The following is a 22,105-nucleotide window of genomic DNA, read 5'->3' as shown; positions in this document are numbered from 1 at the left end:
AGAGAGAGATTGAGAGAGAGACAACTAATGAGAGCCAAGAGAATTCTGAGTGTTTTTCTGGAGAAGGTGACATTGCAGCAGGGCTTTAAAAGATGAATAGACTTTAAACAGTTGGAAATGTTACAGTCTATTATATTTCAGTTTTGCTCAGGGCTTGTCAGTGCATAAATGGTAATGCATCGTAAAGAATGGGAAATGGAGAGATTGGGGAAGTACAACAGTTGCACACATGCAGGGTACCTGGGCCAGGGTAACAGTCAAGACAGACTTGAATAGATTACCTACTGAATCACCTACCTAACTCAAGGGCACTGCCCACTCTAAGCACCTGTAATTCCCTGCCATGACCACTGGCCTGGACACCTCATTTACCTTCCTCAAATTTCCATTTCCATATCTGGAAAATGAAGAGATTAGTAGCTACCTGAAGACTGTTACAGAATCAATGGATGAGAGCTGTGAACTGAACCAAAAGAGTTCCAAAGCATCAAAGGGACCTAGGCTGGCATAGGCCCCTGGGCTCGGAGTCCTCAGGGAACTTCTTTTCCAGCCAGTGGTAGCCTTACAATTTCTGTACAGAAATGGCTTAGGCAGAGACTGATGGACAGGGAAGAGCTAGGACCTTGTCCTGAAGTTGCATTTCAAAATAGGTACCCAAGAATGTCACCAATGGAAATACCAAAGTTTTCTAAAATGTTTTAACTCACACTTCTCAAAAAAAAAAAAAAAGGGAATAAAATGTAAATTATCTTATAACAAAGAATTCAAGCTGCACATAATTCTCACTTTGAAAAAAAAATGTAAAAATAAATCTGTGGCTTATTCATTTCAAACAAACTTTTATTTTTAATGTGAAGTAATGCTTTCATATATATGTAAAAGTTAAGAGGAAGTCAGATATCAGTTAATATCATTTCTGGTGTTGAACTTTGAAGCAATATTAGTGTTTTCAGCTACTGAAAACTAGAATGTACGTGAAGAATGAATTCATTTTTTTCGCCATCCATTTCTTTCTATGCTTTCTCACTGTAGAATGGAAAAAAGAGTCAATTAATAACAATTTTACACCATTAACATGTGTCAGTAACTTTCTATGTATAAAAGTCAATCCTATGTACAACTGTTGTCTCAAAGGGTTTCCTTCTTGTAACCCTGAGCCTTAGATATCAGAGTGCACATGTTTCAATCATTTGATCATACCAACCTATCTTGCTTTTGCCCACTACGACAACTGCTTGTCTTTTCCTTTTCTTAAGAGGCCATTTTGTGATTTAAAAAAAATCATTCTACCTCAAAAGCTTGTGCTCTTCACACAAATCTTAAACCTCTTATACTCCCAGAGCTTCAGTTTTCATATCTGTAAAATGATAATGAGGCTGTTATCAAACATGTAGAGCTCTGAAGATTCAAAGTTGCGGGGAGGTAGGAGAGGAACTGAGGGATGACTTAGTAGAGGAAATATAAGCTAAGACTTAATTACCAATTCAGTGATAAACGATAATCTTACTATGACTAATTTTCTTTACTTTTGAATGTCATGTGAAATACAAAAATCTAAAATGACCTAATATTTTATTTGTGAATTAATCATGAAATATGGTCTGACTTGATATCTCCAACATTTTATTATTTTGTAAAGAGTCACTTTTTCAGACATTGTTATTATAAGAGACTACATTGTTGTGGCCGAATGATGAAAGTGCAGCTAAAATGGATGGCCTAGCTTCTTTAGCTGCTTCTTCTGGTAGCCTTTCTCTAAAAAAATTATTGGTCTCTACTACGCTATCTGATAAATTTTCCATCTGTAGTAGTCTTACAACTACAGAACAAAGGACTATTGCTGTGAATGCAGTACACTTCAGAGCATGCTGGCTCTTATATTACCTAGTAAACAAGTATATTATTAACATTAAACAGTTTTTTTCCAAACAAAACTTCAATAACTTTTTTCTTATTTCATTTAAAGAAAAAAATTGAAAAACAAAAAGCTGTCAGTTAAAAGTATATGTCAGGAATGACTAGTTAATACTCAAAGCTAGACACTAATACCTGGATTCTCCATGACTGCCCTCTGCTAAGTCCATGTCCACTTTGAGCCTTTTTTCTGGGTCTTCACTTTCATCTCCTTCCTCCTCACTTCCAGCTTCTTGGGCCTCTTCATCAGAGTTTTCATAGTTATATTCAGTTTCTTCTTTAATGAAGAATGATATGGATTGTGAGACTGGAGGACAGTGAAAAAAAAAATCCTAACTTCAGTAAACTGCTATCAGGAGAATCTGAAGAAGAGAAATATGTTAAAAGAAAAAAAGAGATAAAAGAGTAGCTGGGCAATTTACTACTGAATACAATACTTCTACAGCCCTCACATTTCTGCTGCTTGACAGTTTTCATAGTGATGTTTTATCCCTCTTCCCAGTAGATCTCACATCCTGTGCTGCTGATTGTTTCTGGCCCTTTGGAGAACAAGGGCTCGGGATCATTTAGTTCTGGCAGCATCTTGTGTATCTTTGTCAGAATTTCACTGGAAAATATTCATTTGACTTACAGACAAATTCTGTAGTGAAGCTCAACCTTGCCCTCCCAGACCTTGACCTGCACTAGTTCATATTTTCTGGGATGCAGCCCTCTCTGTGGGTTTCTCCAGCTCCCAGGGCGTGGTGCCCTCTACCAGGTACTTGCCCACCCAGAACTTGCCTCCCAGGACATGGTTCACTCTCCTTGGTCCTTGGACTCCTGAGAGCGGCAACTGACCAGAGGCCTCTCCAAGACACAGTCATTATAAAGGACATGGTGTAGATGGGTAGGACCAGATCCCAGAACGGGGACCAAAACCGCGCCATGGGGAACTCACAGATGCCCACCATTTCTGCATGCCTTCCTTACCGTTTTCCTCTTCCTCTCTGTCCACGTAATTCTCATTCTCTCCGCCATAGCTGTCTTCCTTGCCCTCTTCTTCGTCCTCCCCATTGTCATAATCATCATGCCCCGATTCTTCCTCATCCATCCATTCTTCTCCTTCCTCGTCGTCCTCATCCTCTTCATTCTCATCTTCTTCTACCTCATCCTCTTCATCTTCCTGCTCATTCTCCTCAACTTCTTGCTCTTCTTCACCTTCCTCCTCTTCCTCTATGGGCGGTACTACCCAGTTCTCCTCGACCATGGGCTGGACGACCTCCTGCCCACCCTCCTCCTCCCCAAGGCCTTGTATGACTTCCTGGAAATCCCTAAGGGCTGCAGCTCTCGCGACTACAGCCCCGCATTCCTCAGGCACCTTGCCATTCTTGATGGATCCAGGGTCGTGGCCCACTCCACTATGGGCTCCGTTCTGGCCACCGGGGATCAGGCCTTGCATCTCTGACATGGCGGGAGATTCACACCAATCGGTGCCTCAACTGGAGAAGTGACTGGCTGTTTAACAAAGGTGGCAAAGATGGCGGCCACCGAGGTGCCTGCCGCTGACGGGACGCTGTTCGCAGCGGGGCCTGCTGGGAGGCAGTGGAGATGGCAGCGAAAATGGCTGCCGGGGAGACAACAGCTTGTTACCGTGGCCTATGTAGGTTTCGAGACAGCAAGGTCAAGGGTGGCTGCAGGAGCTGCCAATCAAGGCTGAGACTAAGGTGGTGTTGGATGAGGCGGGAAAGAATCTGAAACGTGAGTGACAGAAGGTGAGGCTTTGAAGGATCAACAAAGGTCCACTTCTCGCATCGGGAGCTCTAAGCTCATTTGCTGAAAGTCATGCCCAGGGTTCAATGAATTTTCAAGGCCCTCTGCTTCTAGTGTTTGAGTCCTTCCTCCCTCTTCTTTGAGGCCTTAGAGTCCTAGGTTACCCTTTAAGCCCATGCGTGTGTTCTTTTTTTTTTTCAATTCTACCACTGCCAGCAAAGCTAAAGTGTTCCAATATAGAGGCACCCTACTGTGCAGGGTAAATTGTTCCCCGATTTTCACCTGGAGATGGTTCATGCGAATAGGCACTGAGTCATAAAAATCTGCATAGTTCAGATCTCAGTAATAGTAAAAACCTAACAGAAGAGAGATAAAAAAAAAGAATTTGGACATTTAAACATTATTAAAGCTACATAGGAAAAAATGTTGAAATGCAGTCAGAACAGAGTTGGAAAAGTAATAAAAACAGGAGTTGGAAGGTATTTAATGAACACTGCCGAATTCACTTCAAGCCTCCAAAGAATGAATAAGGAAAGAGAGAACTTCTTTTGAAGGACACAGCTAATCATAATAGACATTAAAAGGCAGGCTTCCTAGAATAATTTCTGAGTCAACCCCCACTTTTCGGTCAACAGATTTTTTGTTGCATTCAACCCCACATAGCCAAGATTTCAAAGGTGAATGATTCTTAAAATTATGAAGAAATCAAGAGTTACTTTATATTGGTTCCATTTACCATTGTTACTGGACAAGAAGCACCAAAAGGATTCCTGATGAATCCTCTGAATTCAGACACACTCCTCCTTATCCCAATTATGTAGCAACAACACATATCTTTGCATGGTAATCAGGGTCACTACTGATTGCCCCACTACTATATAAACTCCTTTCTTTGCCTCCTGATCCGCTACCATGAGGGGATCAGTGTCCATGTGGTAGCTGTAGCTTCAAGGTTGCTAGAATACAACCTATATCCCTTACAGAAAGCTGTATCTCTTAGGAACCAAAAAATTTAATATAGTAGAGCCTAAAATTTCAGAGATGGGAAGCACACATTCTGAAAGTGTGCTATAGGAAAAAAAAATTGTGAGAGGCACTGTTACAGCTACTCTACAAAGAAAGAATGAAGTCCCCCTCCTCAACTAAAATTGGTTTCAGTGGTCAAGACTTAAGACATCATAAACACACATACTAAGAATGACAAGGTTTATTACTTACATAACAAAGCTTTCAGGGAAGAATAGGGAAGCCTTCCCAAACTGGTCTAAAAATGGCTTGACAGTGGGGAAAGAAGACTGATTTCAGGTTTTTGTTTTAGTTAAAAGTGGGGCCAGGATGAGGGTTCTGATAAATAGGTAGGAGTTTGCATGGTTTGAACCCCCTGCTGACTCCAAAGAAGAAATTACTTGAGATTTCATTTCAGCTTGTCCAGATGTGGGATGGGGAAGAGGGAGGACTGAGGATTAAAAGTTCTCAGCAGGCAAACATCAGAAAATGGTATCAGACTCATTTTCACAGGAGTCAATCTTATTTTCACCCCTTACTTCCCAGGTTAATGTACACTAGATTTTGGGACACAGCATCAAATATTAGTTTTTAATTCAATGCATATACCAGATTCTGGAGGAAAGTGTCTCAACGGTGCAGTGTCACACCTGAACTGATGCATTAGTTGAGCTGCTCCACCTGGTTAGTGGAATTAAGCCAAACATAAAGGAGATGCCATTGATTATGCATAACCCTCACTCCTGAGCCTAAATGTACCCTAAGGTTAGTTTGTTATTCATTATGCTGTTTAGCCTAAAATCACTATAGCTACCTGCACAGGTCCTCCAGGTACTAACAACAAAGTGGAGTTCTCTACTTTGGGAGGAAAGAACTTAAACACTTATCTGTCACTCTCTGAATGAGAGGCTCATTAGAAGAGTTGTCATTCTGTTCACGATAGGGTCAGTCTAGAGCAGCTATAGCCGCTGTATTTTGAGCAGCTTCTTCCTTGGTGTTCTTCCCCGGTTGGTCATAATGTCATCACTGAAATAGAAATTCAAAGCAGCAAGCCATGTTGTGAAACATGCATCTGTTTTGACTGAATAGTCTGCATGAATTAAAGGGTTGTGTGTAAGAGTACCTACTTGTTACCCGATTCACCCTCTAAAAACATAACAGTTCACACTCTGGCCCCAGTTGTAACAAATGAATCTCTAACAGCTCCCCAATCTTTTGACATAAGTGGTCTCAGACTTACCTCCTTTGCATTTTAGGTGCATCTTACATGTGTGCATCTTACTACTCTGTGTGGGGTCATGTTGTAGTTCTATGTAATGGTTGTAGTTATGGTTTTCAAACAGCAAAGTTGTGTCTTTCTCCTTGACAGAAATCGGGAATGCTCCCCTTGTCCCCTGTTCTATAGGAGAGCAAGTAACTACTGTGGCACCTTTTGGGCAGCTAGTTGCAGTCAGACCTTTCACCACTCAGTGTCTATCAGCTCATCTTGTGTTCAAGAAACAGACTAATGATGCTTCTCTTCTAATATTGGGGCAAACACATTCCCTCCTAGCTTCCAGGGAGTTTCTTCATATCCCTGAACTTGGCCCATGGGTCCTCTGCCTTTTCTCTTCCAAAAAGCCATTGTCTATATTGTCACGTCGCTTGCTGTGCCAAACCTTGCAGGAATCCATCTTTATATAGGATGGCAAGGAGTAACTAGATTCCAATGGAAATGACTAATTAAGAAGCATATTGACTGGCCACACTCCCTGGTGCCAAAAAAAGAGACAAGATTCAATAGATCAGAGAAAAACTGTTTATTAATTACAGCACAACAATCAGCCAGAGTATCAGCCTGGTAGCACTAGTTCCCCTGTCTCCAAGTTCCATTGTGTGATGACATGGGACCAGATGGTGACTACAAACATTGAGCTGTACCACAACTGAGCGACCAGGGGCAAGGATTTAGCACTTCTCTATAGCAAGAAATTAGCTGGCCAGGCAATCTCCCCCAGGGAATGAGTAGTTGTACAGCAGTTATGCTATGGTGTCATGGCAATAATACTCCTTTATTTTCCCTAATTCCCATTCAAAGCTTTGAGATCCACTCCTAAATATATTCTCAGGATTCATACCAATACATTTGACCTAAGTTTTCCACTTCCTTTGGTTGCAAATTATTTCTTCCTAGAGCAAGGCTTTCTCTTCCCTGCTCTGCTAGTCATGAGAACTAACCTTGATAATGAGCTTGGAGGCCATGAGACATGGATGTTGAACGTGTCAATTAGTAAGACTCCTGTGTTGGTAATGAATCTGCAGGTTCTCCAAACATGGGAAGGTTGCTCTCCTCTAGCAAGAGGGTGTGGGAGGATTGTTTCTGGGATGTTAAGGGGAATCTGATAGTTTAGGATTCTCAGGTTCTTCCATGTAAATGTTACTATCCAAGGTCTCATGGTCTGACCATTTTTCATGGGCCCTTACTTTAACATAGAAGGCCAGGTCCAGCTATGCATCCAGTAACATTTTGCAGCTCTATCTCTCTTACAATAACTGCTGGCCCTGATTTCCAGTACAGTTTGCCCTGCTGCTGAAGAAGATGAGGATCATTTTAAGCACTGCCACAGACATCTTCTAGATTTTAGATTTTGGGGTCTAAGGCTGATAGTTGGCTGAGCTAGTCTGTTATTTTTTCTTCATTTCTATTTTTAGTAATTTTTATTGAAGTTTAACCTACATAAAAAAGTAAACAAACCATAAGCTCAATGAATTTTCAGTTTGAACACACCCATGCAGCAGCACTCAGAATGAGAAACACAACATTGCCACATCCCAGAATCACTTCTCGTGCTTGCATCAAGTCACTAAATCTCCCAAGAGCAAACACTAATATGACTTCTATCATCATACATTAGTATGTCTGTTTTTGAGCTTTACATAAAAGGAGTCATACGGTGTATACTCTTTTATGACTGACTTCTATTGTTTTTGTAAGATTTATACATTTTCGGTATACAAGCAGTTGTAGATTGCTCATTTTCATTGCTGTATATTATTATCATGTGAATATACCACAATTTATTTAGCCAACCTATTTTTTGTGTGCCCTTGGAAATTTTTAAGTGTTTTTGGCTACTATAAATAGTACTGCTGTGCGCGCTCTTATACATGTGTTATGGTGCACATACACATATAATTCTGTTTGGTAAATACCTAAGAATAAAATGATTGTATCATAGGTTATGCATAAATTCATATATATTAGATGTTACCAAATACATTTCCAAAATGATTGTACCAGATCTCACTTGCATCAGTCACTCCATGTCCTCATAAAGACATGATATTTCCATCATTTTTCATTTTACCTATTCAAGTATGAGAGTAAAAACATCACAGTATGGCTTTAATTTTCATTTCTCTGATCCTCATGAATAATCAATTTGAGAACATTTTCATTTGTTTATTAGTCAATTTGTATTAGTCATTTTTTATGAAATGACCGTTTATCTTTTCGCATTTTTCTTTTGGGTTGTCTGCCTATATTTCTGGATTTGTAGGAATTCTTATATATTCTAAATAAAATTCCTTTGCTGGATATACATATCACAAATAAATACTCCTATTCCACGGACTTACTTTTCTCTTTCTTTTTTATTTATTTATTTTCTTTTTAATTTTTTAAAATTTATAATAAATTTATTGGGGTAACATTGATTAATGCAATTATATAATTTTCAGGTGTACATTATCATTTGACATCTGTATACTCTATAGTGTGTTTACCACCCAAAATCCAGTTTCCTTCAGCTACCATATATTTGATACCATTTACCCACCTCACCCTCCTCCTAAATACTATATTTGACCCCCTTTACCCTGTCTACCTCCCCCTCATCTCCCACCCCACTAGTAAACACTAGTCTGTAGTCCTCTGGTAACCACTATCCTAGAGTCCATGTCCGTGAGACTGTTTGTTTGTCCTGCTCATTTGTTGCTTTTAGGTTTATATCCCACATATAAGTGATATCATGTGATTTTCATCCTTTCTGTCTGGCTTATTCTGCTTAGTATTATTATTTCAAGGTCCATCCATGTTGTTTCAAATGGCAGTATTTCATATCTTCTTATGATTGGGTAATTGTATATATGTACCACAGCTTCTTTAGCCAATCATCTATCATAGGATGCTTCGGTTGCTTCCATGTCCTGGCCACTGTGAATAATGCTGCTATGAACATTGGTGTGCAAATATCTTTTTGGATATGGGTTCTCAAGTCTTTGGGGTAAATACCCAGTAGAGGGATTGCTGGATCATATGGTATATCAGTTCTTAGTTTTGTGAGGAACTTCCATACTATTTTCCAAAGTGGCTGTACCAATTTGCAGTCCCACCAGCAGTGTATAAGGGTTCCTTTTTCTCCACATCCTCTCCAACATTCATAATTACTTATCCTGTTGATTATAGCTATTCTAAAAGATGTGAGATGGCATCTCATTGTGGTTTGGATTTGCATTTTCCTAATAGCTAGCTATTCTGAGCATGTTTTCATATATTTGTTCACCATTTGTATGTCCTCTAGGGAGAAGTGTCTATTCATGTCTTCTGCCCATTTTTTCATTGGATCGTTTGTTTTTGTTGTTGTTGTTGTTGTTGTTACTAAGTTGTATGAGTTCTTTGTATATTTTGAATATTAGGCCCTTACTGGAACTGATGCTTGCAAATATATTTTCCCATTCGGATGGTTGTCTCTTTACCTTGTTGATGATTTCTTTTGCTGAGCAGAAGCTTTTAATTTTGATGTAGTCCCATTCGTTTATTTTAGCTTTTACTTCCCTTGCTTTTGAAGTCAAATTCATAAAATCCTCCTAAAGTCCAAGATTCTTGAGTTTAGTTCCTATGTTTTCTTTTATGCATTTTATTGTTTCATATCTTATATTTAGGTCCTTAATCTGCTTTGAGTTACTTTTGGTGTGTGGTGATAGACAACAGTCTAGTTTCATTCTTTTGCAGGTGGCTTTCCAGTTTCCCCAATATTATTTATTGAAGAGGCTTTCCTTTCTCCACTGTATGTTTTTGGTTTCTTTGTCGAAAATTATTTGCCCATATAAATATGAGTTTACTTCTGGACTCTTGATTCTGTTCCACTGGTGTGCATAACCCTGTGTGTGTGTGTGTGTGTGTGTGTGTAAAGGCTGTTTGCTGCCTATACCATGCCATTCTGATTACTGTCACTTTGTAGTATAATTTGAAGTCGGGCAGTGCGATGCCTCCAGCCTCATTCTTTTTCCTCAGAATGGCTTTGGCAATTTGGGGTCTTTTGTGCTTCTCTGCAAATCTGATGATTTTTTGTTCTATTTCTTTAAAAAATGCCGATGGGATTTTGATGGGGATTGCATTAACTCTGTATAATGCTTAAGGTAATATGGTCATTTTAACTATGTTGATTCTTCCGTTCCAAGAACATGAAATATTTTTCCATTTCTTTGTACCTTCTTCGATTTCTTTTAATAGGGTCTTATAGTTTACATTATATAGGTCCTTCATATGTTTTGTTAGATTTATTCCTAGGTATTTTATTCTGTTCCTTGCAATTGCAAAAGAAATTATTTTTTCCACTTCTTTTTCTGATGCTTCATTATTAGAGTATGGGAATGCTATGGATTTTTGAATGTTGATTTTGTATCCAGATACTTTACTGTATTTGCTTATTGTTTCTGGTAGTGTTTTTCTGGAGTCTTTAGGGTTTTCTATATAGAGAATCATGTCATCTGTAAAGAGTGACAGTTTGACTTCTTTGTTTCCTATTTGGATGCCTTTTATATCTTTCTCTTGTCCGATTGCACTCGCTAGGACCTCCAATGTTATATTGAATAACATTGGTGATAGTGGACTGCCTTGCCTCGTTCCTGATCTAAGAGGGAAAGTTTTTAGTTTTTCACCATTAAGTATAATGTTGACTGAGGGTTTGTCATTGATGGCCTTTATTATATTAAGGTATTTTCTTTCTATGCCAATTTTGTTAAGTGTTTTGATCATGAATGGGTGATGTAGCTTGTTGAAGGCTTTTTCTGCATCTAAGGATATGACCATATGATTTTTATTTTTTTAATTTGTTTATGTGGTGAATCACATTTATCGATTTGTGTATGTTGAACCATCCCTGTGCCTCTGGGATGAAGCTCGCTTGATCGTGGTGTATAATCTTTTGAATCTGTTGCTGTATTCGGTTCGCTAGTATGTTATTTAGGATTTTTACATCTGTGTTCGTGAGGGATATTGGTCTGTAGTTTTATTTTCTTGTTTTATCTTTACCAGGTTTTGGTACCAGAGTAATATTGGCCTCATAAAATGTTTTGGGAATTATTGCCTCCTCTTCGATTTTTTAGAAGAGTTTGAGGACAATATATTAAATCTTCTTTGAATGTTTGGTAGAATTTACTGAAGCCATCTGCTCCTCGAATTTACATTTTGATAGGTTTTTCATGATTGTTTCAACTTCCACATTGCTGATTGATCTATTTAGATTTTCCAGTTCTTCTTGATTTAGCCTAGGAAGGTTGTATTTTTCTAAGTACTGGGCCATTTCTTCTAGGTTATTAAATTTGGTGTTATATAATTTTTCACAGTATTCTTGTATGATTCTTTGTATTTCTGCGATGTCAGTCATAATTTCCCCTCTTTCATCCCTGATTTTGTTTAATTGTGTCCTTTCTCTTTTTTTCTTTAATGAATCTGCCAGGGATTTGTCAATTTTATCAACCTTCTCAAAGATCCAGCTCTTTGTTGCATTTATTTTTTCTATCATGTTTTTGTTTTCAATTTCATTTATTTCTGCTCTAATTTTTATTATTTCTTTCCTTCTGCTAAATTTAGACTTCATTTGTTCTTCTTTTCCTATTTTTTTTTTAAGATGAAGTGTTAGGTTCTTTATTTAGGCTCATTCTTATTTTTGAAGATAGGCCTGTAATAATGTGAATTTTCCTCTTATGACCACTTTTGCATGTCTCAAAAGTTTTGATATGTTGTACTATCATTATCACTTGTTTCTATGTATCTCTTGGTCTCTCTTTTTATTTCTTCTCTGTCCCGGTTATTCTTCAGTAACATGTTGTTTAATATCAATGTATTTGTGGTACTTCCTGATTTCATTTTGCAGTTGATCTCTAGTTTCAAAGCATTATGATCACAGAATATGGTTGGTATGATTTCAACTCTCTTATCATTGTTGAGGCTATCTCTGTGTCCCAGTATATGGTCCATTCTTCAGAATATTCCACGCGCATTAGAGAAGAATGTATAATCAGCTGTTTGGGGATGGAAGGCTCTGTAAATGTCAATTATGTCCAGTTTGTCTAATATTTTATTTAAGGATGTTATTCCCTTATTGATTTTCTGTTTGGATGGTCTGTCTATTTCTCTTTTTAGTTCTGTTAGTAATTGCTTTACATATTTCGGGGCTCCCCGATTGGGAGCATAGATATCAATGTGTTATGTCTTCTTGGTGCATGCTTCTCTTTATCATTATGAAGTGTCACTCCGCATCTTTCTTTAACTTTGTTATTTTGAAGTACATTTCGTCAAATATTAGTACCGCTATTCCTGCTTTTCTCTGAATCCCATTTGCTTGAAATATCACTTTCCACTCTTTTACTTTGAGTCTATATTTGTCTTTGGAGCTGAGATGTGTCTCCTGAAGGCAGCATATGGTTGGGTTTTGTTTTTTGATTCAATCTGCAACCTGTGCCTTTTTATTGGTGAGGTCAGTCCATTTACATTTAGGGCGATTATTGAAATATGAAGTCTTATAGACATTTTGTCTTTTGTTTTCTGGTAGTTCGGTGTTTCCATTTCTTCCTTGTCCTTATGTTTCTGTTTTTGTTTTTTTTTAATTTTAGTTGGCTTTTGTGGGTTTTCCCTTTGGTTCTTCTTGTTTTATGTTATATACAACATTTCTGAATCTTTGGCATGTGGTTACCATTACAAATATATAAAGGATAATTATATAAATACAGTCATCCATTTTCTTCTGTGCGTGCCTTATCTCCATGCCCCTTTGCGAATTTGGATCTTCGAATCCTCCCCTTTTCAGTCATTATTATCTCAATTTGTTCCTATGTATGCTGAACATTCATTACTATCTTGTTATAACAATTCTCTTCTTATTACTTAAGCTTATAATGCCCTGTTCTTAGTCAAGGTTGCACTCTTCTGCTTCTAATTGCCTGATAGTCACTTCTCTTTATCAATTGTTTTTTTGTCATTTTGTTTTAGGTGAACTGACCCATTTCATTATTTCCTGTAGTGCAGGCCTTGTAGTGGAGAATTCCTTCAATTTTTGTATGTCTAAAAATGTCTTAATTTCCTCTTCATAGTAAAGGAGAGCTTAGCTGGATGCATTATTCTAGGCTGGTAGTTCCTTTCACTTAATAGTTTAAATATTTGGTTTCATTCCTTTCTAGCTTGTAAACTTTGTACTGAGAAGTCCAATAATAATCTAATGGGTTTACCTTTATTAGTTACTGTTTTTTTCTCCCTGGCTGCCTTGAGAATTCTGTCTTTGTCATTGATTTTTGATAATTTTAATACAATGTGCCTTGGTGAAAGCCTTTTTAGGTTGAGATAATTGAGTGTTCTGTTGACTTCTTGAATTCCAAGTTCCAGCTGATTCCTTATATTTGGAAAATTCTTGTCAACTATTTGTCTGAAAATGCTTTCTAATCCCTGTTCCTTTTCCTCACCTTCGATAATGCCCATTATTCTTATGTCTCCTCTCCTGATGGTATCAGCTAGTTCTTGAATTTCTCTTTCATTACTTTTTATTCTTCAGTTTCTCTCTTCTTCCTTCTGATTCATTTCTAGATTTCTGTCTTCGATATTACTGATCCTTTCCTCCATTTGGTCAACTCTATTTCCCAAGCTTGCTAATTCATTTTTCAGCTTTGCATTGTGTTCTTCATCTCCAGAAGTTCTATATGGTTCTTTTTGAGCGTTTCAGTCTCCTTGCTCTGCTTATCTAGTTGTTTTTTTCAATCCTGAAATTGTTGATTTGAGTTGTTTTGGATCTCACTGAGTTTTTTCAGAAGTACCATTCTGGATTCTCTGTCATTTAAATCATATATTGCTATGTCTGTAAGCTTATTTTCTGGAGATTTTTTCTCTTTCTTTCTGAGATGTCTTGTCACCTTGGTTGTTCATGGTGTTTAATGGACTATTGTTGTGCCTGAGCATTAATGGAAGTGTATTCTGTTGTTTTTCCAGAAAGACGATTCATTATATAAAGGTCTCTCTTTAGCTTGCTGCAAAGAAGGTGCTTTCCTTTTGGTTTCCAGTAGGTGGCATCTAAGCCTCTTGGATCCTTGCTTTATGTAAAGTCTTAATAAAGCTTTTTAAATTTTCTTGTAGATATTTAATCACGCTCACTACTCTCAGTTTCAATCTCTGTCAGTGTCAGTGACAGTCTCGGCAGTGTTTGCTCAGATTCCCCTGGGGGCTCCACGGTGATCGGTCTTGGAGGTTATGGGGGGAGGGGCCCTGTGGGTTGGGGATTGGGGGCTGTGGCTCAGCCTCGGTTTTGCAACTGGGTGGGTAAAAGTTAGCTGTTGTTTCTCTGCCATCCCGCCCCGCTTCTCCACTTTCTGCCCTGATGACTGAGCCCTCCGATCAGCTGTGAACAAGCCCCAGCACTTCCAGGCAGGGTTATTCAAGAAAGTTGCTGTGCCTTCACCCCTCCCCTTCCTCCTAAAGGAGCTCCAGCTGGGAGAGGCAGCTTCTTTATTACTCCCAGTCTACCGCCTGACACCCGGGGTTCTGACCTGTAGTTACTCTGATGCACAGATCCCACGCTCAGATGTGCTGGTGTGCAGTTTTGGTGTTTTTTGTTGAGTTTCAGATGTTCAGCTTATTGTTGTTTCATGTGGAGAAATCTAGTCTCTCATTCTGCCATGTTTCCCACAAATATCTTTATAATAGTGAGTCTTCCAATCTTGTGAAAACTCCTAACCCCAGTTGTTAGTAGCTAAACTGTATATAATTAATACTAATAATTAATGCAAAAGAAGGCAAAAACAGTGAGAAAAAGGAACATTAAAGAAGTTGTTCCCTGTCTTCCACAATGTATTATCCAGAATATCCAAACCAGTAAAAAAATTACTAGGCATACAAAGCAGAAAAATGTTATTCATACTTAAAACTACTAAAAGCTAATAGAAGTTAATCAATAGAATACACTGCTGTAAGAATTTGCAGTAAGAATATGAAAGAAATGAAGAACACTATCACATTAGTTGACCTAATTTACATCTTTAGAGCACTATAACTAACACATTCTTTGTAAGTTCATATGGGTCTATATGCCAGCCCATTAACAAGACAATAAATTTCAAAACATGAGAAAACAAAGTACATTCTCTTTCCACAATGCAATTAAATTAGAAATCAGTGAAATAAAATATCTAGAAAATCCCAAAATATTTGTAAATACATTAAATAATACCATTAAAAATAACCCACAGGTAATCAAATTAACCAAGAAGGTAGAAAATCTGTTCTCAGAAAATTATAAGTCATTGAAAAAAAAATTGAAGAAGATACAAATAAATGGAAACATATACCATGTTCATGTGTAGGAAGAATCAACATCATTAAAATGGCCATACTATGCAAAGCAATCTATAGATTCAATGCAATCCCTATCAAAATACCAATGGCATTTCTCAGAGAGCTAGAACAAATAATCCTAAAATTTATATGGATCCATAAAAAAAACCCAAATAGCCACGGCAACCTTGAGAAAGAAGAACAACATTGGAGGTATCACACTACCAGATATCAAATTATACTACAAGGCTACAGTAATCAAAACAGCATAATACTGGCATAAAAACAGATACATTGATCAATGAAACAGAATAGAGAGCCCAGAAATAAATCCATGTCTATACGCTCACTTAATATATGACAAAGAAAGTAAGAATATACAGTGGAGTAAAGACAGTCTCTTCAATAAATGATGTTGGGAAAATTAGATACATGCAAAAAAAGCTACACTACCTTCTTACACCATATACAAGAATAAACTCAAAATGGATTAAAAACTTAAATGTAAGACCCAAAACCGTAAAATTTCTAGAAGGAAATATAGGCAGTCAACTCTCTGATATCACTAACAGGGATTTCTTTTCAGATATATCTCCTCAGGTGAGGGAAACAAAAGAAAAATAAACAAATGAACTACATAAAACTAAAAAGTTTTTGTACAACAGAGGAAACCATCCACAAAACAAAAAGACAATTGACTGTTTGGGAGAAGATATTTGCTAATGATATATCTGATAAGGGGTTAATATCCAAAATTTATAAAGAACTTATATAACTTAACAACAAAAAAACAAACAATCTAATTAAAAAATGGTCAGAAGACCTGAATAGATACTTCTCCAAAGAGGAAATACAGATGGCCAATAGACATATGAAAAGATGCTCAAGATTGCTAACCGTCAGAGAAATGCAAATTAAAACCACAATGAGATATCACCTGACATCTGTCAGAATGGCTATCATCAATAAATAAAAAAACAACAAGTGTTGGTGAGGATACGGAGAAAAGGGAACCCTCATACATTGTTGGTGGGTTTGCAAATTGGTGCAGCTGCTATGGAAAACAGTATGGAGGTTTCTCAAAAAATTAAAAATGGATATACTTTTTGACCCAGCAATTGCACTTTTGGGTATTTATCCAAAGAAAACCAAAATAATAATTCATAAAGATCAATGCATCCCAATATTCATGGCAGCACAATTTACAATAGCCAAGATATGGAAGTAACCTAAATGCCCATCTACAGACAATTAGATAAAGAAATTATGGTTCACATATACAATGGAATATTACTCAGTCATTAAAAAAATGAAATCCTATCATTTGCAACATGGATGGACCTAGAGGTTCGTATACTGAGTGAAATAAATCAGACAGAGAAAGATAAATACTATATGATTTCACATATATGCAGAATCTAAGGAACAAAAAGAACAAACTGATCAAAAACAAACTCACAAATATAGTGGACAATTTGGTGACGGACAGAGGGTAGGGGGATGGGGGTGGGAGAATGAGAGAAGGGTTAAAGAAGTACAAATTAGTAGTTGGTAGTTGATCACAGTGATGGGGAGCACGGCATAGAGTATGTAGATAGCATTAATATGATGGCTAGGTGGAGGGCCAGGGGAGGGAGGGAGCAATTGGGGGGATCGTTTTATGAACTATATAGATGTCTAACCAATGTACTGTATACTTGAAATAATTTAAATAAATAAAAATAAATAACCCACAGGTGAAGGAAGATACAACAAAGTAAACTGGCAGCAAGTAGCAATCTCAAAGACAGCATGGCCCCAAATGAACATCCATCACTAAGTTGACTCTAGTGTTTAGCAGACAAGGAAAATAAGGCTCAAGGATGGGGAAAATGCAAGTAAATCTGAGAAACTTCTAAATATCTTCAGTAAATGCCTCAGGTCTCAATTATATGTCAGAAAGCTCAGACTGACTTACTCCATTTCCAAACAAACACAAAACCACAAACTGAGTCACCTGGAATCCCTACTATCATATCCTGATATTAATCATGTCATGCTCTTCATACCTCTGCTCAATATCTCATTTCCAGGCATAATACATTATATGCTGTCAATGTAAAACTTTGTCATTTCAATTAAAAGATTATCCTCTTCTTTCATTAGCACATTAAATTTATCTTCAGAATCACTGGCTTAAAAAAGGCACCATTATTCCTTACAATGCTAGAAAGATATGAACATATGAATGAATGAAGTGATAGAAAACATATTAGAGATAATGATAGATATTCTTTTAATGAAAAGGTAGAACCTGATAGTGTACGGAAGTCAGTTTCTATTTGATAAATGTCCTCGAAGTAGCAAGTGGAGACTTTCTGGTAACAATAATCTCGAGGGTTCCAATGAGAACAGGAATGTCTGCATAGATGGGGTTCCCAAGGAATCTTGGTCACCTGAAAGGCAAACAACACACTGAGTTACTTATAAAGCAATACCAATAGCCGTTTCCAAAAACAGTCCTTAGAACAATGTACATGAAGATGGCAGCAAACCTGAAAATAATACCTGGAAAGACGAATCCATTTTTAACAAGTGTCCTCTGCTCTGGTGACCACAGAGAGATAGCTTGAAGCTGTCACAGTGGGAAAATTATATTCCTACAGCAAAGGAAACACCTGCGTATTGCCAATGGGTAAGGATGCTCAGAGATAGTTATCTTAGAATCATGCCAAGCAAGTACTGAATAATTAAAATGTATGGAAGGCAGATGAGGATCTGACAAACGCAGCACTACTAGGGGAAGGAAAACACCATCTTCATAGCATCAGATTATTTAGGTTAGAAAGACAGAGCTGTGTTATGACACAGCTTTCATGGATTAAAAAGCAAAGTGGAAGAACCTTCTGTGCTCATTTCTAGGGACTCTGCTACAAGAAGAAGACATCCTATTTCCCAGATGACACACAGGAGAAGAGCTATACTGGACCAGAATCAAACATGGAACCAAAATTAATGAAGGTCATCATCAGTTTCTTAACGGGGATAAATAGAAGACAGATATCAAGGATTATTATTGAACCCCTATCGTTTGTCAAAAAGACAATAAAGTCAAGTGGTTGCATGTTTAAGCTTTCCATCAGAAAAATAGACAGATGTGAGTTTCAGTCTCAGAGTCGCAACTTGCAAGATATATCACATTTAATGCAGTCCTTAACCTCTGTAAACTTTAGCTTTCTTATCTGTTGAATAAGAATAATATTAATAGTGTCATAGAGTTGATAAAAGTGCCCATTTTATTAAGGATCTTAATCATAAATAAATGCTCTATCTTGTCAAATGTTTTTCCTGCATCTATTGATATGATCATTCAATTGTTATTCTTTATTTTGTTTATTTGATGTATCACATTAATTAATTTGAGTGTGTTAAATCATCTCTGTGCCCCTTGGATGAGCCCACTTTCTCATGGTGTATAACCTTTTTCATGTGTTATATTAGATTTGCTAGTAATTTGTTTAGGAATTTTGCATCTGTATTCATCAGAGATATTGGTCTATAGTTTTCTGTTTTTGTGTTATCCTTACCAGATTTTGGTATGAGAGTAATACTGACTTCATAAAATGAGTTAGGAGGTATTGTCTCTTCTTCAATTTTTTGGAACAGTTTGAGAAGTACAGATATTAAATCTTTGAAAGTTTGGTAAAATTCACTATTAAGGTCATCTGGTCCTGGACTTTTACTTTTCGGGAGGTTTTTGATGAGGTTTTGTTTCAATTTTCATACTGCTAATCGGTCTATTTAGATTTTTCAGTTCTTCATGATTCAATCTGGGAAGGTTATATATTTCTAAAATCTTGCCCATTTCTTCTAGGTTATTAAATTTGGTGGAGTATAACTTTTCATAGTATTCTTGAATGATCCTTTGTATTACTGTAGTATCTGTTATAACTTCTCTTTCATTTCTAATTTTGCTTATTTGTGTCTTTTCTCTTTTTTCCTTATTGCATCTAACCAGGGGCTTGTCAGTTTTATGAATCTTCTCAGAGAAACAGCTCTTTGTTGCATTAATTTTTTCTATTGCCTTTTTGTTCTCAATTTCATTTAATTCTGTTCTAATTTTTATTATTTCCTTCTTTTTGCTGACTTTGGGCTTCATTTGTTCTTTTTCTAGTTTTTTGAGATGTAATATTTGGTTTTTTATTTGAGATTTTTCATGTTTCTTGAGATAGCCCTGTAATGATATGAACTTTTCTATTATTATCACTTTTGCTGTGTCCCAAAAGTTTTGATATGTTATATTTTCATTCTCATTTGTTTCTATGTATCCCTTGATCTCTCTTTTTATTCCCTCTATGACCCAGTCATTCTTTAGTAGCACGTGATTTAATATCCACATATTTGTGGTTCTTCTCCCTTACTTTTGTATAGCCGATCTCCGATTTCAAAGCATTATGGTCAGAAAATATGCTTGGTATAATTTCAATCTTCTTAAATTCGTTGAGCCTATTTTTGACATATGATCTATCCTTGAAAATGTTCCATGTGCACTGGAGAAGAATGTATAAGCTGCTGCTTTGAGATGAAAGGTTCTGTAAATGTCAATTATGTCCAGTATATCTACTGTGTCATTTAAGATTGATATTTCCTTATTGATTTTGTTTAGATGATCTATCTGTAGCTGATAGTGGTGCATTTAGGACCCCTAATATGATTCTGTTTATGTCAGTTTATCCTTTTAGTTCTCTTAGTAGTTGCATTATATATTTTGGTATTCCCTAACTGAGAACATATATATTGATAAGTGTTATGTCTCTTGGATGTGTGTCTGCCTTTATCATTATGAAGTATCCATCATGGACTTTCATTATTTTTTTTTTATCTTGAAGTCCATTTTGTCAGATATAAGTATGGTTACACTCGCTTTTCTCTGGATATCATTTGCTTGGAATATCGTTTTCCTCCTTTTGGCTTTGAGTCTATATTTGTCCTTGCAGCTGAGATGTGTCTCTTAAGGGCAGCATGTGGCTGGGTATTGTTTGTTTGTTTGTTTGTTTTTTGATTCAATCTGCAACTCTGTGTTTTTTTTATTGGTAAGTTCAGTCCATTTACATTTAAGGCGATTATTGAAATATGAGGTTTTCCTATAGCCATTTAATCTTTTGTTTTCTGGTAGCTTGGTGTGTTTCCATTGTTTCTTTGTCCCTGTGTTTTTGTCTGTTCTTTTAATTTAGTGATGTTTTATGGCTTTTCCCTCTGTTCCATCTTGTTTTATGTTATGTGTCTTGGTTCTGGATTTTTTGTGTGAGGTTATTATTAAGATTTTGTAAAGGAAAGTTTTATATATATGTACACATACATACATACATATACATATACATGTAAGTATACATACATACATATATATGCATGTGTGTGTGTGTATATATATATATACTGTGTGTATATATATATATATATATATATATATATATATATATATATACACACAGTAGTCCTTTTTCTTCTGTGTGCACCTTGTCTTCATTCTCCTTTGCAGATTCAGATCTTTTCTGTTTTTATCATCTCAGATTATCCTTGTTTGTGCTGTATGTTCATTGGTAAGTTGCAATAGCTGTCGTCCTCTTCTTTTTTTTAAAGTGGTTTTTTTTTTTTTTTACCACATTTTGTGCATTATGTAATAATTAAGGTTATAATACCCTGTTCTTAATAAGAGTTGCACTTTCCTGTTTCTGTTTGCCTGTTAGTCACCTTACATATATATACATACATATATATATGTACGTATATATATATATATGTATACTTTTGTTTCAGATAGAATGATCCCCTTCAGTATTTCTTGTAATACAGGCCTTTTGGTGGAAAATTCCCTCAGCTTTTGTATATCTAAAAAGGTCTTTATTTTTCCTTCATATCCAAAGGAGAGCTTTGCTGGATATATTATTCTTAGCTGGTAATTTATTTCTCTCAACAGTTTGAATATTAGGTCCTCCAACACTTGTTATTAGTTGTACTGTTGATAACAGCTATTCTAAAAGGTGTGAGATGGTATCTCATTGTTGCTTTAATTCACATTTCTCTAATAGTGAAGTTGAGCATCTTTGTATATCTTTGTTAGCAATTTGTATGTCTTCTAGAAAGAAGCATCTGTTCAGGACTTCAGTCTATTTTTTACTTGGATCATTTGTTTTTTTGTTGTTGCTGTTGTTGTTGTGATCGAGTTGTATGAGTTCTTTGTATATTTTGAATATTAGGTCCTTATAAAAGGCATTGCTTATAAATACATTTTTCCATTCAGACGGTTCTCTCTTTACCTCGTCGATGGTCTCTTTCACTGTGCAGAAGCTTTTTAGTTTGATGTTGTCCCATTCATTTATTTTTGCTTTTACTTCCCTTGCCTTTGGGGTCAAATACATAAAATCCTCTTTAAGCCCATGTTCCTTGAGATCAGTTCTCATGTTTTCTTCTGTGCATTTTATTGTTTCCGGTCTTCTATTCAGGTTCTTAACCCATTTGGAGTTAATTTTAGTATGTGGTGATAGACAACAGTTTAGTTTCATTCTTTTTCAGGCGGCTTTCCAGTTTTCTCAGCACCATTTATTGAAGAGGCTTTCCTTTCTCTACTGTAGGTTTTGGCTTTCTTGTCAAAAATTAATTGCCCTTATAGCCATAGGTTTATTTCTGGATTCTTGGTTCTGTTACACTGGTATATTTGTCTGTTTTTCTGCCAATACCATGCTGGTTTGATTACAGTCGCTTTGTAGTATAATTTGAAGTTGGGCAGAGTGATGCCTCCAAGTGTCATTCCTTTTACTCAGAATGGCTTTCGTAATTCAGGGTATTTTGCACTTCCATACAAATCTGAAGATTTTTTGT

Source organism: Pteropus medius, unplaced genomic scaffold, assembly GCF_902729225.1.
Source record: "Pteropus medius unplaced genomic scaffold, Ma_sr-lr_union100, whole genome shotgun sequence".
Classification (NCBI taxonomy): Eukaryota; Metazoa; Chordata; class Mammalia; order Chiroptera; family Pteropodidae; genus Pteropus; species Pteropus medius.
This window is presented reverse-complemented; position numbering follows the sequence as displayed.